We start from the raw sequence: 22,232 nt of genomic DNA on the forward strand, positions 1-22,232 counted from the left end.
TTTATAGCAGCTCTGAATTTGGTCTGTGTTTTCTCCCCACAGTTAATTTTTTTTGACAGTGGTAACATTAACAGGAAAAATACCTGATATAAATGTGTGGAATTTGAATGACATCTTCTCTTGCATTAATCATTAGGCTAGAATGTGCCCTGCATTTGTTACGTGCACTGGAACGTTTCCCACTTACTGTTCATGGTGATTTACACTGGGAGAGGAAGGTTTGATTTTGAGGAATCCTTTTGCTTGCTAGGAATTTCTGACCCAGAACCTTCCTAGGAATTTTCGAGTTTATAGGAATTTTTGCTTTCTGCTAATTTTCTGACCCATAATCACTTCTGCAAGCTCTTCTGGTTCCTGAGTTGAAGAGATTGGTAATGTTTCCTGGTGTTTCCAAAGTGGTGGTGGGTATGCACCCTTGTTTCAACATGTGAATGGCTTAGTTTGATTTTTTGTCCTCCTCCTTTTTTTCCTAATTCTTACTGGCTTCCTGGAGCGGGCATTTCTCCCGCCTGATTCTCAGAAGCACTTTTCTACTGCCACTGCCAATATGCAAAACCTTCCGATTGTCCCCACTGCATAGCTGGTGGGGAAGGAGTAAGAGAGGATACTTTGCTTAAGCATATTTTACTTTTATTACTTCAGAAAGGAATATCTGAAACCCCAAATATTTCAACTTAAGCTAATATATTTTGGTTCCAGAAAGTGCCTCTTACAGAGTTGTGTTTCCAGTGAAGAGCTGAAATTCTTCTGCTGGTACAGTAGAGCATTTTTTTGAGAAGCTCTTTATTCCTGTTTATGTATTTGGAAACAAATGGCTGAGTTTGAAAAGCTTTGAGCATTCACAAATTCTGTTACATGTGATGGGAGCTTCAAGTCTGATGCTTAGGGGTATAAATATAGATTTGAAACCTACCTTTTGGCATCCGGATTTGAACATCTTGGCTTTTTATTATCAGAATGCACTGTCTTTTCCCCGGAGTGACTGCTTCTCCTTGTGGTGTATTCCTTCTTTGGAATCTTGCCTTCATCAGAGAGATAATTTCTGAAAAGCATCAGGACACAAGACTCTGAGCCTGATTTCTGTCTGTGAGACATCGCAGACGAGAGGACCTGAGACTTCTGTGTGAAGGTCAGGCAGCTGCTAGGGCATTGCTGTTAGTGAAAATGCAGTTGAAGAGCTCAGTTAACAGCTCTCCCTCTGTGGTGTCAGGGGGGCTCAGGGGACTGGTAATGGAATATGGCACTCTTTGCCTCTGCTTTACCAGTTAATATTCTCTCTGGTGAGTCATAAGTGAAGGCTAGTGCCAGCTGACTGTGATTTTTGGCCTCTTTGATGTGACCTTGTGAAGTCAACTTGGTTTCTAAATGCCAGATTCAGCAGCCTTCCTTCAGCACTGCTCATGGGAGGGAGCATTGCTGGATGCGGTGGGAGGAGGTATGAGCAGGCGGTGGGTGGCAGAGTACAGCTTTGAAGGGGCAAGTTTAGAAATCACCAATTTATCCTTCTGAGTTCACTAACACAGTGTTCTGAGCATGGTGAAGGCGGCAAGAAGAGGCAACAGTGGACAAATAAATGGCACCCCAAATCCTGCCCACCACAGGCTGTACAGAAGGGAGCAGAAGGCTTGAGGAAAGTCAAGGCAGAGGTAACCAAGATGCCAGAGTGGATCCTGGGGGTCCAGGAACAGAGAAATAGAGCGGTCCTCTGGACTGCGATGTGCCTCAGACCACCCCCTCTCTTTATAGACACTTATTATCTATGTTTATACCATTAATAATCTGAAGAAAATCCGTCTATAGTAAAAGTTCACTTATCGTGTCTCCTTTTCTGTGTTCAACTCCTACTATGATCTGTGTGGTAGAGTCTGTTTAGGGACAGCTCTTTAATTAGATGGCAGGTAAAATGGTATTACATGCTGTATGGGTGGTCACGAAAAAGAAGAGTTGAACAATGGCAGAGAGGTTTCTACAGACTCCAGGGCTCAAGGAGGGGACCAATTCTATAGAAAAACAGAAGGGACACACAAGGCCAAAGATGAACTACGGAATAGCGATAGCAATAGCAATAGGAAAAGAAGAAGGAAAGGTTCAGCAGCATCCGCCAGAGGAAGAGTGTTAAAAACAGGGCAACGCTATCCGAGTTCATTGGTCCCTGCAGGGAGACAGCTGCTACATTTGTTCTGCTGACTTGCACCTCAGATTGGCCTATAATGTATAACCTCACCAGGGGGCACAGAAATGGCCTCATCTCTCTCCCTTCCCCTATGTCTTCTGATGAGAACACTGAAACAGAGGAAAGGATACCTTATTCAAGGTCACACAGTGAGCCAGTGGCACAGCTAGCTGGGGACAAGCCTCGGGGCTTCTGGAGTCCCTGGCCTGCATCCACTGTGCATTCACTGGCACGAAGCAGCTCTGCAAATCCCGCATTCATTACAATACAATAAAGCTTTGCTGCCTGGGTCTTTTTTTTTTTTTTTTTTCCCCCCCAATGTCTCTCAAAAACCCAAGACTGATTTGCATTTTAAAACTACCAGTTACAGCTCAGGAAAATGCTATTCAGTAGTTCCCGGAGCTCAGGAGTAAAGATTCTCTCTCAGTTGTTCTCTCCCAGTTCTTTTGCCTAAAACATATTTTTGTCCGAATTGCACGATACTTATTGCTAATATTTATGTCATGAATATTCATGACATCCTGGGGCTTCAAGACTCTGGTGGAAAGGCGAGCACAGGAGGCACAGCAGCCCTGATACTCCTACACTCCATACATACAGGGCAGAGCCGTCAGGGTGAGAAGGCTTGTTTGGTTAGGATGTGAGCTGTGGGGTACTAATGCAGTCTGGAAGCCTTTGGGGAATGCTGGTGAAACTCCATTAAACAGTGCAGTGAAGGCCTTTTAAACAAACAACTTCCATAAAACCATTAGCTTCACTTAATTGCAAGGAAAAGGCCCCACACGCAGCAGGGGTTTAGAATACGCTCTGCCTCTCTTTACATCTGTTTCTTTTTCTCAGGCAGCGCGCAGATGGGCCTTCCTTTCCCAGAGAGCTTCGGGACTGGGGAAACTTCCCCTGCCCTCGAAAGTGTAGGACTGTACCTGTCAGCAGTGGCGATTTAGGGTTCCACGTGCAAATTTACACTGCTGCTTGAATGCAGAAAAGCCTCCCGGGCTGTGCCGTCCTGTGCCCTCGTGCCCGAGCAGAGGCAGCTGCTCGCAGGCAGCGGGGCCGGCAGCTGCACTCTGCCTGCGCCAGCACCGGCTGCGGCGCTGAGCCGCTGTGCTCCCACCCTGGGTCACGCTTCCCGCTCGCTGATGTGGCTGAAGGCTTCCAGGCTCACTGCTGTTCAGATGGTGCCATCTGGCTCTCATGAAATATATGAGAAATGTTATCCAATAAAAGGGGGGGCTGGCTGGCTGCATGCCTTCACCCCTGTGCTCTTTGGGGAAGCGATTGTTTCTGCATCGGGGAAATGTTTAACATAATTTTTGAGTACTAGTGTTGCCTGAGTAAGAAATAATAGGCTGGCAGTTTGAATTCAAGCCTGACTCGGTGGTAACTAGAAGCTATTTTGCTTGATCAGGTCAGGGCTGAGGTTTATAAATACCCAACATATAGAAATAGCTTGTGATGTGGCTTTGTTAGTTTTGTGGACAGAAAGGAAAGGTCCTTTTCCTTGATGTTCCATCAAGCAGGATGTTTGGGTGAGGAAAGGCGAGGAGAAAAGGTCCCAGTCCTCTGACAGGAAGGCACTAGGAAGCAGATAGCACAACTTCAAAAAGGCTGAGGGATGTTTCTAAACAGAGCGTTTGGTCCCCACTCCCCCCTCTTTTCCTCTGAAAATATGCTGTATCTGCAGCTCAGCATCCTTTAGGGGTTGCCCCCAGGAGCTGAGGGGTGTTGGATCTATCTGCAGATTCTCCTGGGACACTTAGCTGGCAGCTGATGAAACTGTCTCTGGCTTTGAGGGCTATTGCCCTTTCTTCCTGGGCTTCTCCATTATTTTCTCTCCACTTTATTAAGCTTACTGGTGTATTCAAACAGCCTTTGGCTTTGAGCCCTGGCTAACAGCAAGCACTTGGAGAAAGCTGCTCAAACAGGAAAGGTCTGAACTCCCACAGCCTGATTCTGTTCTCAGCTGTGTCACCATAAACCCCACTGACTCCTGAGCACCTACTCTGCAGTGACATCTGTGAAGCTGAGATCGGGCCCACAGACATAAGCCCACTCCTTTTTCATGCACCCACAGTCTTGCACTCACTCATGTACAGTGTCACCCTTTGATCCAGGCGCTTCTCTCTAACATTCAAGCACACACATTCATTTATGCAAACACTGGTTGCCTTGTGTATGCTCCAGGGACATGCTGGCAGACTCTGCATGCACTCATGCGTACGCGCTCACATGTATGCATTTCACCTTGCTGAGCCTGGCTCCCAAGCCAGCAATGGTGTTTAATAGAAGTTCACTGCTCAGTTGTTACCTGGCCCTCTCTGCTGTATGGCTTGCTGTCTGGTGCAAACTTGAAAGCCTTTCAGGCAATCAGGCAGTAATAGACCTTGTGGAAGCTGAAAGTCCCCCAGATAAAATTTACAAGGCCTAAGAGAGCCTGCCTGGCATTATTTAATGCTTTAGTAATGAGCACCTGAACAGGAAAGATTGCTTGGGTAGTTTTATTCTGCATAGATGAGCAGTCAGAATTTCAAAGAGGGGCCATAAATATAAGCAAGCAGAATGGCCGATGGTGCCTGATTGTGGTGTGGAAGGCAGTTGTGCTGAGGCTCTGAGAAGGTTAGAGAGCATGTATAAACGAGAAGATGTTTTCCTTCAGCTTCCCAACTCCAAAAGCCATCCTTTAACCAGGAATGGCTTCAGGCGCAGTAGCAATCCTTTTTTTGCCTGCTTATGACTGTGTGTCTCTATGCATGTGGCCAGGCATTTGTGAATACGCAGCTTGCTAACTAAGACTGCAATACAGTGCTAATGTCTCTTGGTGTCATGCGTGTGTTTGTGTACCTGTGTGGTTAATGAGGACAACAGCAGCGTGCAGCACCTCAGTCTGTGTGCTGTTTGCCAGTGCGTGTGTGGGGTTAATAAAAGCCACAAATAATGCTGATTCTTTGTAGATGCATTTTCATTGTTAGTGGAGCCTGCAATAAAGCCCTGAAACCTTTATGTACGGGTGTGTGCAAGTAATGTAGGTACAGTTCAACACAGTCTGTGGTTATGCGCATGGGTAGTGCTGCTTACGTAGACAGTTCTAACCCGTGTCTGAGTAAAACGCGTTCAGTGTTGCTGATTTAAACTAATAGTGAACTATTTATTCATTTTGGCAACACATGCTGTTTTGTTGAACACATCTGTGAGGCCTGAGGGAGGGAAATGATAACAGTCATAGGCTGATGCTCTCTGAGCACAGAGGGGCATAGAAAGAAATGTTAAGCCAGGTATGAAGATTTCTACTGTGCACCATCCTGCCCCCCCCCCATCCCCGAATATTTGAAATGTTTGATTTCCTTCTAATGCAGAATGAAAAGAGACTGAAATCACAGAAGTTGCTATAGAGCAGGACTGTCAACCCCCAGTCACCCCTTCCCATCCAGTATTCCATTACAGGGCTTTTCGAGTGCTGTGCAGACCCCTGTGCATTCATGGAGCAATATTTAACAGATGGATGGGGCAGTCTGAGTGTCTCTTTATTGACAGGGAAAGACATATTCTTCGTGCATATGTTGTAGGTGCTAACACAGCAGGAGAAACTTCTAGTTCAACTGAGGGCTAGCATAGCTCTGTGGCACGTGTGTGGCAAAGGAAGCTGTCATGTGTTTATGCTGTGGGAAAACAATGTACAATTTTTAAAAGCTAAAGCTGTCAAGTTGATGTACTTCTGCCTGTGGAGAGATGGGTATGATTCATCTGTGAGCAGGTGTGTCAGCATCACTTTGGGTCTGTCCGCCCCTGTGTGCATCGCAGGCCTTGGTGCGCTGCATGCTTGTGCGAAGAGGGGAGCAGGGGGCTGAGGATGGGCTCATACATGTGTGCCTGTGCCTGGAGGGCTGCTGGAAACACTGCCGAGGAGAATCGTGTTATTGTCTAGTTCTGATACACAGTGCTGACTGACAACTCCCTGCAGTTTGCTGGGCTCTGCTGTGTGATTGATCGAGCACTGTCCCTCACATCAGCGTGGGCTCCGCTCACACCATCGCAAAGTTAGAAAAAGCGATTTTCCCCTTTACTTGTACACTTGCTGTTTTCAACAATATTGCTAAGCCCTCACCATCACATTCTCTGCAGAAACCTCCATCATTGGCAGAAATGCGCGAAGCTGGTGGAATGCAATTTTACTTCAGGAGCCTCATTAAATTTGCATTCCTTGGAGCCCCACAACGAAGATGATGGCCTGGCTTTGTCTGCCAGGCTTCCTGTTCACTTTAAGCAGTGTACCAGAAAGAGCACAATGCTTCTGACACAGCTGCCTGCCGGGAGACAGGCTCAGGTGATGGGCCTGTTTTACCATGCTGCGTTCTGTTACTGACTTGACAAATCTATCTAAAAACTGGGGTGACAGATATTTTCCCTAGGTACCCTCAACATTCAAATAAGCAAGAATATTGGGCAAAACATGCTTAGGTCAGCTCTGTAATGTAGCTGGATTAAAGGCAATTTCCATCAGCAAGGTACTGACGTCCTGCTCTTGCAGGACCCCGTGCTGCAGTACCAGGCCACCCTGGTAAACAGGCCAGGGATGGGGGAATGTCCTCTCCCTGCCTCAAAACCAGAGCAAGTCACAGAGGAGCACACGATAAATAAACGCAAGACCACCGTATCCAACAGTCTTAGAGGCCTTCTGTCAACACTAAGCGAAGCCCCTGTACTCAGGGATGTCTTTATGACAAGCAGGACTCCTTCGACCCCTGGAAGCCAGGGCAAGGGTTCATGGCCAGGTTAGGCGACCAGCTGCGTAGAATGCCTAGCTGCATAAGGGGCGAGTGTGAATATCTAAAACGGATTTTCTCTACTACCCTAGTAAGCCTTGCCACCTCCCATTTAATGACTCCCACTTAATTGAGGGATCGTTGCTGCATACTTCTGCTGCTGAGTACGTATAGGTGTCTCCTATAAGGAGCATGTATCGAGCGGTGAGAGCGCCAGCAAGGGAGCCAGATGAGTCCTTCCTAGAGCCCTGGCTTTTAACACAGGGGGACCTGCCGCACTGGCCAGCTGCTGCTAAAGTTTCTGGCAGTTTCTGTTCCAAAATCTGGCTGGTACCGGTGTGGTGGCAGTGCCTGTACCGGGAGCGGGGGGTGGGGGTGCCCACCCTGGCAGAGCCGGGTTCCCAGCCCCTAGTCCGGAGCCTGTTCCACAGGGCACCCCTCGCCCCGGGACGGCAGCCTGGCAGCCCGAGCTGCCTCTGCGGCGGGCGGGGCAATCCCGGGGCGGCCCGAGCCCCGCAGCCCTCCGAGCGCATCCTGGGCTCCCGGCCCCGGCGGCCGCTCCGTTACCCGCCCGCTCCGGTACGGAGTCGCCCTGTGCCGCACACCTGGGCCCGGCCGAGGAGGCCGCCCCCTTCGGTGGGGCTGCCTTCCCCCTCCCCGGCGGGGCTGCTCCCCGCGGCGGGGCTGCCGCTCTCCCCTCCAGCGGGGCTGCGTTCACACACACCCCCGGCGGGGCTGCCCCCCTCCCCGGCGTGCCCCCCTCCCCGGCGGGGCTGCCCCTCCGGCGTTCCCCCCGCGGCGGGGCTGCCTTCGCGGCGCCGCCGCACCGGGGGCCGGCCCGGGGCAGGGTTTATAGCGCGGCCGCAGCGCCGCCCGCAGCCCGGCGGGGCGGCAGCGGGCAGCGGCCGCGCCCGGAGCTCCGCACCGCTCCGCGGCGCAGCGGTGGGGGCTGGCGGCCGCCCGCCCCTCCGCCCCCGGGGGCCGGCGGGCAGTGCTAGCAGCCGGCCGCGGCGCAGGGCAGAGCGGCGTTAAAAGGCGGCGGCGGCGGCTGAGGCGCGCTGCTGGCAGGCGGCGGGGCCGTGCGGGCTGCGGGAGCGGGGTACGCCGCGCTGCAGGGCGGGCAGCCCGCACCGCCGCACCGGCTCTGCCCCGGCATCGCTGCGAGCCCGCGGCCGCCCGGGCGGGCGGAGGTGAGTGCTGCGGGCGCGGCGCGGCGGGGGCCGGGGGGCGCAGCCAGCCCCGCGGTGCGCGGCCCCGGGCGCTCGGCGCTGCCCGGGAAGGTGCCGGGGGTCGGTCGGGCTCCCGGGTCCCGCCGTGAACGCGGTGGGTAAGGGAGCGCGCAGCTTGCCAGCGCTCCCCTCCGCCCCACTCCGCTGTTTACTTTTTTTTTTTAATCCCTCCAACCCCCCCCCCTCCTCCCCCCCCCCTTGTTTTTTTCTCTGCGAATACAACAGCTGAATCCCGCAGCTGTGTGTGCAGCCAACTCTCCCTGGAAGCTCTGGAGAGTTCATGAATGCGCGCGGAGGAGAGCGTCTCCCGGGGGGCGGCCGCTATAATGAGACGATTGAGCAGTGCCTGCAGCAGGGCTCTTCTCCTGGGGGAAAGTTGGGCGCAGAACTGAGCGGCTTTGTGTCCCTGGCAGCACGGAGGGCTGGCCTGCTTCCCTGGGGAGGGGAGGGCCAGAGAGGCGTCCCCCCGCTCAGGGCTGTTAGTGGGTCCAGCCAGGCAGGATTCTCACCTCTGGCACCAGCTGCTGTCAGATCTTTGCTTTAAAGATGTAGAGACTCATGTACCAGGCACGTGTAAAGTAACCCGCCTGTTTCGTACCAGCTTGTGTAGACATTGACTTTTCCTGCCTAAAAAGGAAATTTTCCTTCCTGAAAGGAACTGGCCTTTTCCTACCCGGGTCACTTAGTAAGGACGTTGCATCACTGAGCATCAGTCCGAGCTGCAGCCCACTCCTGGGCCTTTGCCAGTCCAGGTGGTCTGCAAAGGCATGCTGCAAAACAGCCTGTCTCCTGCAGAAAATGGACTCTTTGGTGTTTTTTCTTACTCGGTGATGACCAAACCAAAAGAGTTGGTCTGGCTGCCACTGTCCGGTGTTGGAAAGCACTGGAGAAAGGTAGCAGCTGAGCATAACCAAAAACCTCTGGGACAGACAGGGTGAGGTGAGTGACACGTCCCTCAGGCATGTGTAGGACCTTGCATCTACCTCATTGCTGCATCTTGTGTCACCTGCACTTTTGTTTTATGCACAGGCACAGCAGCGTGCTGGTTAGCAACCTTAGTTTATGCAATTATTAGGATAGTATTTTGACAGCTGTGCTAAGCCTTTTAGGGTTTAATGTAATGTGCAAGCAAATAAGTTCCTTTCAAACAAGGCTGATGCATGCCCTCTTCTGCAGCTGCAAGACATATGAGTCAAGTGGGATGAGGACTTCTGTATTGGAAGAGAAGTACTTTTACAATTCAAATGACAGAATAAACACACAGACTTTGTGCTCACAAAGCCACATGCTGATATACGTAAAATCTGCTACCCTAAAAGCTCTATTTCTTAAAAACAATTTTCCCACAAAAATCTAGGTGAGATTTTGAAACTAGCTTTCTGTTCTCACCAGTAAAACTTTGCTCGGGGACAATATTTTTTCCTCTTCCTCCCCAACAACCTTGTGAAGTGTTGATAAAGATATTATCCACAGCATCAGCTTCCTTTGATTGCTCTTTTAGGCTGTGTGTCTAGATGGAAACCTAGCAACACAGTAACTGTATTGAAGGGAGATGTTTCAATAGCTACACTTCTTTTATCACGCTGGATGCATCTTCAGAGGTTAGACTCATCAAGCCAGTCTCTTTACCCCTTTGTAGCCTTATAGTTTGGTTCCCTAAGCCTGGAATAAAACAGACCTGAGTGAGTGAAGAAGACAACAAAGTTGGAATGGAAATGCTTAATATGATAGAAGATCCGTTCCTCCTTTCTTCCTGCTGCCCCTGTGAATACCTGCTGTTCTCCCATGGAGAAAACACTGTGGAGGGAGAATGCTTGTCTAGTAGAAAAATGATTCACGGGGAAACTGTCATCAGCATTTGTGACCATCTCACATAGACACGTGGGGAACAGCTAAGGGGCAAATGACCCAGAGCAATATATAACAGTATCATATGTGAGAACCAGACAGATGTTTGGGAAGTAGCATCAGCGTTGTTCCAATCACCCATTGTGGTGAAGATTGTGATTCAGTTTCTGCACTGTACGGGGCCAAATTCATCCTCGGGGTGGGGGGGAGAACCCACAGCTGCCACCATCTGAAGTCACTGACGCTGTCTAGGTTTACCTCCTGGCTATATTGACAAATACCCTTGTTGTGCATAACCGTTCTTTACAACGGTGGAGTAAGGCACTTGTAGGGAGTGAAGTGACAATATCTGACTGGCTCAGTGTAATTTGGGGGCACAGAAAGGAGGGATTTCACCAGTGTGAAATTCCAGATAGTTTTCAGGTGTTTGGGGAGAATGTGTTTGCTAGGTGCTAAAAATTCTCTCAATTCCTGGTATGTCCTTGGCCACGACTCCTAAGATCTTATATTTCTTCAGTATTAATGAATTAAACATCACAAATGCTTTTGTCAGGCCAATAGAAAAAGTGGTTAAGTTACAGGAGAACTTTGCCTCTGTATCTGTAATTTCTGAACTGTCAATGACATGTGTTTTTACCAAGCTGTATTGTGCAGGACTTTACATATATGTAACTGTATAGCATGAGGGTGACAGGCTGTGTGCATTTTGGTATGGCCCTGGGGGAGGGTATGCATACAGTGTTAACAATTTGCATCCAAAAAACCGCAGCACATCTGAAATCCTCTTGTGATGCCAGTGCTCTGAGATAAGTGCTGCTTATACAAAGACTTGCCTGTTGGGTACAAGTACTTAATAAGTAAGCTTGACTGAAACTGGAGAGGGATAGGAGTTCATACCCTGACGGCATATGGAAAATCTGGATAAACTGTGATTTTATTTTTTTATTATTATTATTATTTCTGAATTTTGAACAGGTCCTATTGTGAGTCCCAGGGTCTTGGGGTGATGCTGCCATGGTCTCTGTGCATGCCAACACGCAGTAAATCCTAGCAAGACTGTTTAGCGTGAAGCATTTAGCATACAGTTGGTTTAATCCTCTAATCTTATCAAGCACTGACATAAATGAGAATTGAACAGATTAATTAATTCTAAAAAATCAAACCTCGTTACATTTCTCAATGTAGTGCACAAGATTTCTCCTTTCACTTACCTGATTGGCTTATTTTTTTATCCATTGTTTGTTTCAAAGTATCAGACTATAGATGTGTGCTCAGTGGTGAAAGCTACTCTGTAATGGGCTCTCCTCTGTGATGCCAGTTTATCTGCTCTTTAAGTCGCCTCAGGGGATTTCAGGACCTGAGCAGTACTGTGGTTTGGGAGGCTTGGCTACTGGAAGCTGCGAGGCTGGCAGGGGGAAGAGTTGCTGGTAAGTGTGGGTGCTTGCTACCTCCTTGGTGGCAAGACCTGTTTACTTTTTGTTCCTTTTGTGCCAGTCAAGAGGAGTGAAACATGTCCTTTGCCTTCTTCCTTTCCACACACCTCCCTGTTTCTCCCTCTATAGAGAGATAGTCCTCACAAGGTGTGCGTGCGAGTTGCTATTCGGCTCCGTGAATGTGTGGCCAGGGGCAGGAGAATGTGTTTCCAGACGTTGGGATGAAGTTGAACAATGAAATATTAGTTTCTAGCACTCCCTTATGTCTCCCCTGTGATACCAGAGAACAGGCTATCTCTTTAAATGATTGATTTCACACAGATTTACTTGAGTTCATTCATCTTGATGCAGCTTTACCAGGGTGAATTTTCTGAGGTGTAGCCTTACTGATGTCTTTTCTAAGGGCTGGATCCTGCCTCCTTTCCTCTCACAGAGGAGTTCCTTCTTTCATGAATAGCTCTGCTGCATTCAGTGAGACTGTTTAAAGAGTAAGGTGCTGTGGTGCCTGTGACTCAGACTAATGCAAGTCAATTTAAAGGACAGATTAAGCGCAGTGTGAGTATGGATTGCAGTGCCTGGCCCTTAATGAATAATTCAGGAACATGGAGGAGACAGTATAAGAGTTAAGTGCTTAATCCAGCTCTGGGTGAAGTCAGCAAGAGACTTTCCACTGACCCCAGCCCAGAATATGTTTCAGCAAGGGCTTAATTGTGAGTTTGTAAATTGTCCCATTGATGGCAGCATGCTTCAGGCATGAGCTACAACAACTGTCTGAATTAGCACCTGGTAGAATATTATTTATGACCCTCTTGCCTGTCGTGCTGTCACCAAGCGTCCTCTGCAGCACCATGAGAGTTTTCTGAGGTCTCAGCATAGCTATTGAGTCATACTTTTATAGTATTGAAAAACAGAAAAGACTAATAACTGGAGTGCTTCATTTAATGGGAGAAAATAGACATAGAAAGTTGGGCAAAACGAGCTTCAAAGCTTTAATTTTGGTTGCTTAGAGCTGGGGATGGTGGACTCCTTTTGCAAGAACAAGGCACTTGCATGTCATACAGACTTCACCAGGACTGGACACTCGCCACTCCACAGCTTAGGAGTCCACTTGTGTCTGTTCCTGCCAGTGGCTGAGTACATTCTGCCTTCCTGGGGGTGATTTGAAAACCCCGGCACTGGAACTGCTCCTGGGAGACCCTTTGTGGTGGGGGTGGCAGAGCAGCTATCTTCTGCTGATGGGAAGCAGAGGATGCTCTGCAACCACAGCTCTTTTTTTTATGCCGTGGGTCACGGTAACTGTGGGAATCCTGTCCTTCCAGCTGCCCCGGGGTGATTTGCTTTCCCATAAAGGTACAGTTCAGTGCTAGTCATAAGCAGTGCTGATTGACAGCAGCATCATTGACTTGGAGAGGCCAAGCATCTCCTCTTTCTTGTTGTAACTCTGGCAGTATAAAACTTCCAGCGAAAGCTGTGCCCTTGCTCTCAGCCTGTGGCACTGGCAGTGCAGTGGGCTTTGCTGGTCCGTGGGGAAGCAAGCACGCCGATTGCAAAGCAGGGCACCCCAGGCAGCAGCTGTCTGCTGCCCTGAAATTAGGGCTTCACTCATACCTGACCCTGTCTTCCTGTTTTGTTATCTCTGCTTGCTGGGAGAAGAGGTTTGGGGAACAACTCTGGGATGCTTTCCCTGCCATCTGCCTTAAGGCAGCAGGCTTGAAAGTTGGCACAGTTAATTCCTGATCTTTGCCAAGCTCTGTTAATAGAGAACAACTCCTCCTGAATAGAAGGTGGCAGTGCTTGTTACATAAATAGTGGAGAAGGGGGAGAGGCCAATGTGTTTGCAGGGGGTGAAAGACATACTGGCAGTCGTCTGGTTCTTAAAACTGCTGCTGGCCTTAACTGTCTGCGTCTTTATGGGGGAGAGTCAGAGGTGACAATCATTTTTCTGCCTGGACTTCAGGATATGGCTTCTGGGGCCTGGTTCTGCAGCTGCGATCTCACTCGCTCTGTGTAAATGCAGTCACATCAGTGAAGTCACTTTGGATTTGTTACTGGGAAAGCCAGCCCAGAACCTGCCTGCTAAGATAACTAATGTGGACGGACTTGTAGAGGCTTCAGGGTATCCTGTCTGATGTTGTTGCCACAGATTTTCTTCCTGTCTTACTTTTGCATAGCAGAAACTTCTTTGGCTTGAACACAGAGCAGGGTTTTGGGAGCTCTCTAGTTTTACTCTGAGCTCACTTGGCTGTCTGATATTGGGCTAGCAAGTCACAGATTCTCTGTTTCTTCATCTATTTGTGGTGACATATATATTTAATAAATGTCCTACATTGAATTGGCATTTTCATTTCCAGGAGCATTGGCTCAGTACATTGTTCCTTTCACAGTCAATCTACAAAAATGTATCACAGGAGCCCTGTTCCCCCTGTCTTCCCATGTTCTTAAAGGGCCTGTGTGTTTGCAGACCAGTAGCAGAGAAGGAAATTCATGTGTCAGCATTACAGGCCCCTGCTGGGTATCAACTCCTTTATAAGGTATGACATCGAGCATGGGAGGAGCTGGGGTGTCTGCTAATGGGGAGATTGGGAAGAGTTGGGTCCTGTTGCTGCTGTGCCATAAATCTTGAACAGGTCTGGAAGGTTGCTGTAGCAAAGGCTACTCTGGGTTTTGGATGCCGCGGTTTCTGGGCACCCGCATTGTGTCACTGTTAACTGGGGTTGTAGGTATGGCTGCTGCTCCCCAAATGGCAACTAAAACTTAATAATGTTAGTTGTAACTTGCCTGGTCTGTACTTAGCTTCTGTTAAAGTCAGCAAAAGTAATGGCTGAATTCCAGCAGAGCTGGAGCTAGATTGCGGAGCTGTGCTTAATTAATTTATAAACTTGCATATGATCTGACCTGTTTCCCTAGAGGAATAAGGAAATTGGATCTGATAGGTGTTTGCAAAGGGTTTATGTGGTCTCTGATAGAAGCTGATATCATGCACAAATGCAAAGTGCTCTTTGCTCCTAAGGGGGCGTGCTGTCTGTTGACTTGTTTCTTGGCTCAGGTTTGCACTCAGGAGCTGAGAATGAATTGCTTTTGAATGCTGTATTAAAGTCTGTGGAGACAATTTGGAAAAAAACCCAAACCAGCACCTAATCCTTTCTACTGCTTGGGGTATTGCTGAACATGCAGCACACTTGATTCTCTGAATCAAGTAATTTGTCGTCTTTTTTTTTTCCCCCTTCTTTTAACAAGGAAAAAATGAATACGTGAAGAAGATGGGGCTGCAAACTGAGATTTGAACTAGAACCCAATGGGGCATTTTGAATGTGCCTGAGAAAAGCCCAAAGCAACCCTGACTCCTGCTTGCAAATCAAACCCAGCCAAATCCTCTGTCTTCATATTTTCTCTGCCATCTCTTTCCTTCCACCTCCCTCCTCGCATACCCTCCCACTTGCTCTCCAGCTAACAACTCATGCGCCAAGTGTAATCTCCAAGCCAATTTTTATGGCTGAGTTGAAATGGAAAGGTGGACAGGCCTACAAGAGCATGAAAGTGACTCAATAAAACAGTGGGCTCCATTTAAACTGAGGGCTGTGAGTCTGGACAATATAGACAACAGCTTGTTTTGAAACCTAAATCTGTTTTGCTGGAAAGCTTGGGCTGGTTCTTGAACAGCACAGAAAGCTGCTCCTTCTGGTGCCGCCTGCCAGCAGTTGGGATTTCCAAGCTGCAGGCCCAGGCATTGCAGTCTGTGGCTCTTCGGGACCCACTGAGCAATGTCTGTGCCTTGGACTCGCCTGAGTGTCAAATCTATGGCCATGCTTTTAGTGTGTTTCAGACTGATATACATGCTTTGAGACATTTTTTTTCCCACATCCAAATTGAATTTTACTTCCAAGGCTACCCTTTCTCTCAGTCCTAACCCTTACATCTCAGCTCTGTCACTTAATATGGGGCTCAGTGAGACAACTGAGTGGGCAACTGAGCTGTGGTCTTGGGTGTTCTTTGGTCCGTTTCACTCCTGTCACCGATGTCAGTATACTTGTGCACAGGGCACCGCAGCAACACTGCAGCATCATAGGGAGCTATAAAACACCAGCCTATGACAACTGGAAACAAGATATATCAGCAGGTAAATGTTTCATCCCCTGTGGCACTGCTTAAGCTGAAGAAAAGAAGCTTCATTCCTGTAAATCTGCTACGTTGAACTATTTCCTTGGAGAAGGTTACCTCACACTAACTGCAGAGTTCATAGCATAGGTTTCTGTGGAAGTGGTACAGTAAAGCATTTGACCTTATTTAGATTCCAATAACAGAGAGCTATACTGTAAGTAGCAGAAACAGATTAAGTTAAGACTGTGATGACATTTTCTTTACAGACCTCTTGCTGTTTCTTGTATTTCTGATGTGTTGTGGGGGAGGTCATTCCTTCTGGATCCAAGTCTTGGCACACACGCAGCTGAATTTATTCCTGCGTGTATACCACCTGCCTACATCCCCATCTATTCTGTTACGTTGCAGATCCTGGTACTGTTTGCGTTCCCATTCCTCTGGCTGATTCAGGGAGTAACTGCAGTGAGGCTGTCCCTTTACTCAGCCAACTGGGGCTGGTTTCCAGAGGGCCAGACACAGCACAGGGCAGTGGAGTGGGTCCCTTTGAAAATCAATTTACAAATGTCTATGCAAGCATTACTCTGTGCTTGCTTGTGGCGGAGAATTCCAGGAGGCTTTGGGACAAGGCACGTTATGAAAGGGTGGAAGATGGGGTCTCTGATTCTAGAATATGAGGGCAGCTCAGAAGCAGATGATGTGATTTGCCACAGGAAAGCTAGTAAAACTTGATAGCAAAGCCATAAATGTTTCCTTTGTTTTTGTGTTTTAACTGCAGGACTTGGTCCTACAGTTAGCACAGGTAGCATCTCAGCCTGTGAATGCCTGGCTGAAACTGGGAACAATTGCCTGAAATGCTTTGATCCTTTGCCAGATGGCAGTCCCTTGGTATCCTTTGGGCTGGACAATTGCCGTTCAGGAGCTGCTGAGCTCGTGCAGCTCACAGGACTGTTAATCTCTGAATCTTTGGTGGTAGAAGGGGAATAGGGACAATGGTGGCATCTGTGTCTTTCTGAACTGCTCCTGGGCTAGGCTTAGATCACGGCCCTCTGGGTCCGTGTTGGGACAGGGAAGAGGGAAGGGACACTGCTGCTCTGAGCTCAGTCCTGATGGCCTAAATCTGCATCCTATAGACATGGCTTCACTGGCCAGCTTCTGGCAGCAGTAACCAGCGTCATTTCCCTCCTTTGCACAGGGACTAACAGGAACCAGCTCTTAGCGTCTCTTGTCTGTATTAGGAAGCATCCTGGACTCTCCCTGAGATTAATGTGTCATTAAACCAGTTTGCTTATTTTGAGACCCTGCCCCCTCCTCTGCTAATGGTCTGCAGGACTGTGCTTATTGAGCTGTGGTAACATTTAATGTGAGTTTCTGCATGGTTGGTGCAGCTGGCAGTGAGCTTTAAGTCCTTGTACTGGCAGGGGATCTGCCGACGTGCTGTGTAGGCACTCGGGCGTCTTGTCTCGTCTCCACAACCTCCCCATCCCCTCAGGAAGTTTCCCCTCTGTTCTGAAAAAAGCCTTGTATTCACCCGGGTCCTGCTCTGGAGCAGTCAGCTGTGGCACTGGAGGCTCTCCAGTCTCTGGGTTTTACATGTCTGCTTTCAGATTTCTCCCTGATCCTGGGAAGATGAAAAAGCAGTGCTAATTAATCTAATTCCAGAAGCACCAGGTTTTCATGGGAGGAGAGCAGCTAGCTGCATATGCTTCAGAGAGAGAGAAGTGTGGGAGGTAAGAAAGACATACCTGCTCAGTTCCCGCTTTGTAGGCTTCTGAGAGCCAGCTAGCTACAACCTACTTTGTGAGTCCCTCCTGATCCAATAGTAAGTTGTTCATGGGTGACAGTAGTGTGGTTTGCTGCAGTTATTCCCACTCAGCTGCAGTGACTGTCAGGATGAATTCTCCCCAAAATTCAGGCCCTCATATTCTCGGAAACAAGAGGCCATATCTATGCCACAGATGAGCTCAGGTCAGTACGTGCAGCTGGAATGGTGCATGAACAACCTTAGAGATGTGTTCTGCTTCCTCATAAGAGGACTACAGCATCATCCATGGCTCTTTCATGCCAGTACGTGGAAAGCCCTGCTGAAGAGCTGAGTATGACTGAAATGCCATGGGAGCTGTGTCCCCACCACAGATTGCAGTCCTTACAGCCTTTCTGTTCTGAATCTGGCGTTTTCTGATGTCAATAAATTATAGCAGCAAAAAGGCAAGACCTTTAGATCCATCAGAGTGAGGCAAGGTAGCATCTGGAGTGAGAAACTCTTGAGCCGTATGACTCAGACCCATGTGCAGGTGGGACTTTCTCCCTGTGCTTCCTTTTCCTGGAAGGTCAGTTTGAGGAGCAGAGCTGGCTGAATACAGACACTTCAGGTGAAGGGGAGTACTTGCAATGTTTCCTTTTAGCCTTAATTGTGCTTTTTATGTTGGAGTGGCAAGGAGATGAAAAGCTGCCTATGCTGTGGCTGACAAGAAGGACTGGCAGCACAGGTTGGCATTCCTGCCTCAGCTTTCATATTGCTGCCCACAGCACCACAACCAGCAAAATCCCATCGGCACAAACTGCCACTTAGGCTGCTGGCAAGAAAGCAGCTCGTGTGCACGGTGAGGAAGAAATCGCCCTCCTCCTTCCCAGTGATGAACTAGCAGCTTATGGGGAGACTCTGGAGAGGGGCCTTTCGGAGAGGGTGTTTTGATTAGTCCCAGAAGCAGAGTGTGCACACAAGCAGGCTATTGCTGGGGAGCTGCAGATGGAGGAGAGTGCACAGCCAGCCCTTGTCTTCATACTTCCTCCTGCTGCAAGGAGCAGGTGTGGGGAGCAGGGTCAGAGCTGGGAAATGCAGCTGAGCATAGAGCGCTATCAGTGCCCACAGTGACGTAAACTGGGGAGCCTGGGCACAGGGTGGAATAATAAATGACTGTCAGGCGCTGACAGCAGGACTTGGCTTTCCTTTTCAGGGTGACAGTGGTCTGGGAAGCTTGAGTTTATCTATGAAAGAGCAGCACACAGTATTTGGGGGGATGGCAGTTTATTCCAGGGGCTTGGGAATGGGTGAATCCTCTCCGTGGCCTAAGATTCCTTCCTGGAGCGAGTGACGCTTCCTGGGATAATAATACAAGGCCCTGGTTTGTGGCAGCCATCTGTATTTAATGATCTGTAAAGGCTTTGCTGTGAACACAGGTGCCCAGGGGCAGACACTGGAGTGTGGAAATCCACGCGCCTTTAACAAGCCTGTGATCTTGGGTCTCCGGGAGGTGGGTCCGGGGGGCTTTTGAAGGCTGTGTGGCAGCACCCAAAGCCCACAGCTGATCCAGAAGCCAGCCCTTTACTTAGCAACAGCAAGTGGCTGAAGCTCAGACAAAATCTAAGTAATTTTTGTAGTGGTTAGGTGAGTCATTTCTGAAGCATATCAGAGGCTCAGCTTGCTTGGCGTCTGTGCAGAAACCCGCAAGTGCCACATGCTTGAGTGACAGCGAGGCCTTATCATTAACACAAGCAAGTAACTCAAGTGGTAGACGCGGCACAAGGCTGCGAGGCATGTTTTGTGAGATTATAACCAAGAAGCTGTCTTCTAACACCTACAATCATTAGTTACAATAACCAGGAGCAAATTGCTTTATCAGGAAATGAATTTGCTTTGGCAATGACCTGCATGTTAGTGATGTTCTTCTTATGTGGGTTTACCTCTGCAGCAATCCTGGGGTGGCAGGGCACCAAACATGTGTGGTTTGATGCCAACAAATCTGGTGACCTTACCCTTTGAAAAGTGCTAGTTTCAGTACTTGGAAGCAAGTGTTTTGGGGCGATGTATGGTGTCCTTTTGAATATGTATTTTTTTTTTTAATTTTAAATCCGTCAGGATACAGATTCTTCCTTGAGTCATTCAGGAAATAGCACCCCAGGACAGACCTTGTGGTTAGCCTGCTGGAGCAGTGGTGGGGCTGCCTCTGTTTCCGAAAATAGTGCCATATGAAGGTCTCCCCCTGATCCAAGCTTGTGGGATCGCTCTTTTTCCTAATTCAGGAAACATTCAGGAAAAGTGTGATGTTAAAATAGGAAACTGGGATGGCTGAGCTAGTTCTTATTTGTAGGCATCTTACTCCTAGCAAAGCACAGTGGAGCTGCTTTTGCTTTCCTTTTTGCTTTTGCTGTACACCCTTGTGTGGATCACAACTGTAAGGTTACCTTGTTCTTCTTGGTCTGTTGTGTGTGCAGGCAGTGCCTTCTCACATCGCAGAGCAAATGCCTTTTAAAACCAGTGTCTCTGTGCTTTCCCCATATAGTGATCTTGCAGTTCCTTTTTCCACCCTGTTCCTTGTCCACACGGCCAGGTTAGAGGTGAGGAGGGATGAGGGAACTGATGGTCCTTGTGCTCTGGCACCCATGTCACTGGTTAGCGTAGATTGTGTGAAATTGGCTCTCCCTGTGGAGGCTGGATGTACCTCACCAGTGTAGGGGTTACATTGCACAGCAATGGTTATGCTTCACATTACAGCTCAAATTGTACCCGCAGAACAAAGCCGAGCTTGTAGTTTGTTGCACAGCCTCCATCTGTGCCGTGCTGTGCACTCCAAGAATTTGGGTATCGTGTGTGTCAAACTAGGCAGCCAAAATACATCTCTTTTTTTTTTTTTTTTTTTCTTTTTTTTTTTCTTTCTGATCTCCTGAGCTCCCGCATCTGTCACATGCGGACTATACCACCCCCTCCTTCTCAGAGATGCTAAGAGAAGATTCAGTTCAGTCCTGTTTGTTCAGCCTTCAGACTCTGTCGTGCTGAAAAGCTCATGAGGAAATTAATAATTCTGCCTCTGAGCCAGGCATGAGCAGCGTGCAGGAAGCGAGGCGTGAGACCACACACTGAACAATGAGGAGAGAACAAGGTAGCAAATAGCTGGTGGGTTCAGGGAGCATCGTCTATCGCATGCAGTGGTGGAGGGCAGAGGTCTTGCCTTTAGACACTGAGCTTGGAAGAAAAATTGCACGGCAAAGCGTTTACAGAAGGGGGGCAAATTAAGGATGCTGTGTCAGCCCTGAATTTGGCATTTCCTGACTGGTGAGTGCTTGACTTTGCAGCTAATCTTTCCACACTGTTTTTGGCATGCAATTATGAGTAGATCTAATCAGTGCTCGTCAGACACCTGGAATAGCAGGCAGGTGCAGGCAGGAGATCCTTGATATCGTAGGCTGAGAGTGCTCTAACTGCCCTTTGTCCATTCTGAAAGCAGGTTGATAGATCATGGAATCATTTCGGTTGGAAAAGACCTTTAAGTTCATTGAATCTGACTGTTCCCTTCCGTTTCCAGCTGCTCATATCTTAGGGTGTAGGAGTGCCTGTAGGGGGAAGGAAGGGCAGGAGAGTTAGCAGTGAAGGAGGGCACCTTGTTTAGGAGTGACTGTGCATGCTTGTACTTCATAAAGCTTGGAAGATCAGACAGTCCTCCATCCTGTATATAGCCCTATCTGTTGTCTTGCCCCTTGTGGGCAAGTTCAATTGCAGACAATAGAGCTTTAAATATATATATTTTAAGATAATTTTATCTAACTTTTTCCCCAGCAAACATGTTTGCATCATTGTGTTGCAATTCCAACAGCACTGTGCTGCTGGAGCATTCTGATTTCATTCTGATCTGAAAATGCCTGGGGTCTGGCAATGTTTTTGTGCATCTTATCAAAGGATTCAAAGCAAATGGGAAGGGAAATGCAAAGGGCCCAGAAAGCAAATAGATTAAAGCCTTGTTGCTGCATTGTGCTGTACAGCTGGATAAGCAGACCTGCTTGATTAATAGTGGTGCAATCAGCCCAACCAGCGTTTTAAACCAGTGCCTTTAAACAGCACGTGCATCTCTGGGCTTGTGTTCCACTAAAACAGGTCCTGTGTTGTATCTTCAGGCACAGGTTTTAGTCAATGGCTGAATCAAGCCAGTGTTTTCAGAAGTGTTTCAGGAGACTCAGGCTCAGGTGCCCAGTCTCAGGTGTCCTGGGGCAGCTTTGCTTTCCCAGGAAGGAGTGCAACACCTCTGAAATTCAGACCTCCATTTAGGGGCCCAGAAATTGTATCTAATTCCTCCTTACGGTTTCATTTTTCCCACTCATGAAAGGCAGTCTGCACTGGCAAAGGGCAACACACAGCTTACTCCATGCACTCAGTTACAGCTGTGTTGATAAAGGGAGAGCAGGGACCTGAGAAAGCCCTTCTGCGTTGTTTTTTAAAGTGATGTTTCCAGACCGGTCTCAGTGATTCAAGTGCAGAGCAAAACTCTGGTCCCGAGTATCACTGTGGTGCCCTGCTTTAGAGTAGGTGTACATTAATGATGCCCTCCAGTTGTTTTACACAGCCAGAGCTTTGTACAGCGTTCCTTAGTATAACAGGGCCTGGGGGGCACTGTGTCCATCCATGCTGTCAGCTGTGCATCATTACAGAGAGGTGGCTTTTTTCAGGAGCTGGGTGCTCTTGGGATGATTTTACAAGCATGAAAGGCTATTTCTCTTCCTCTTAGAAGAACTTTATACAACTAACAAAGGGGCCTAAAGCGGCCTTTGGTAGAAACTCCAAGAGTTTTGAGGAATACAAATAGGACCATAAAACTGCTAGTTCTGCTCTGAAAGCTTTGCCCATGGGAGAAATGAATGTGAAGTTTAATTATTTTGTCGATAGGAATCTCCCATATTACAGAAATTGTCTTTCCCTCCCATT

At 48.4% G+C, this 22,232-nt stretch overlaps 1 protein-coding gene across 7 annotated transcripts in view; it reads left to right on the forward strand.

Annotated features, from left to right (window-relative positions):
- DISP3 (dispatched RND transporter family member 3) overlaps positions 1 to 22,232 on the forward strand; it is a 164,815-nt gene that overhangs the window by 60,921 nt on the left and 81,662 nt on the right. The window contains exon 1 of one of the 7 annotated variants that reach the window (XM_040586530.1): positions 7,824 to 8,123. The exons of 5 other annotated variants lie outside the window; for them this stretch is intronic. The gene's annotated coding sequence lies outside the window, so the exon portion shown is untranslated. Of the gene's footprint in view, positions 1 to 7,823; positions 8,124 to 11,274; positions 11,438 to 22,232 lie in introns of those variants that run through there. One more of the 7 variants, XM_040586531.1, reaches the window with a different exon arrangement.

This window comes from Falco naumanni, chromosome 3 (genome assembly GCF_017639655.2).
Source record: "Falco naumanni isolate bFalNau1 chromosome 3, bFalNau1.pat, whole genome shotgun sequence".
NCBI lineage: Eukaryota > Metazoa > Chordata > Aves > Falconiformes > Falconidae > Falco > Falco naumanni.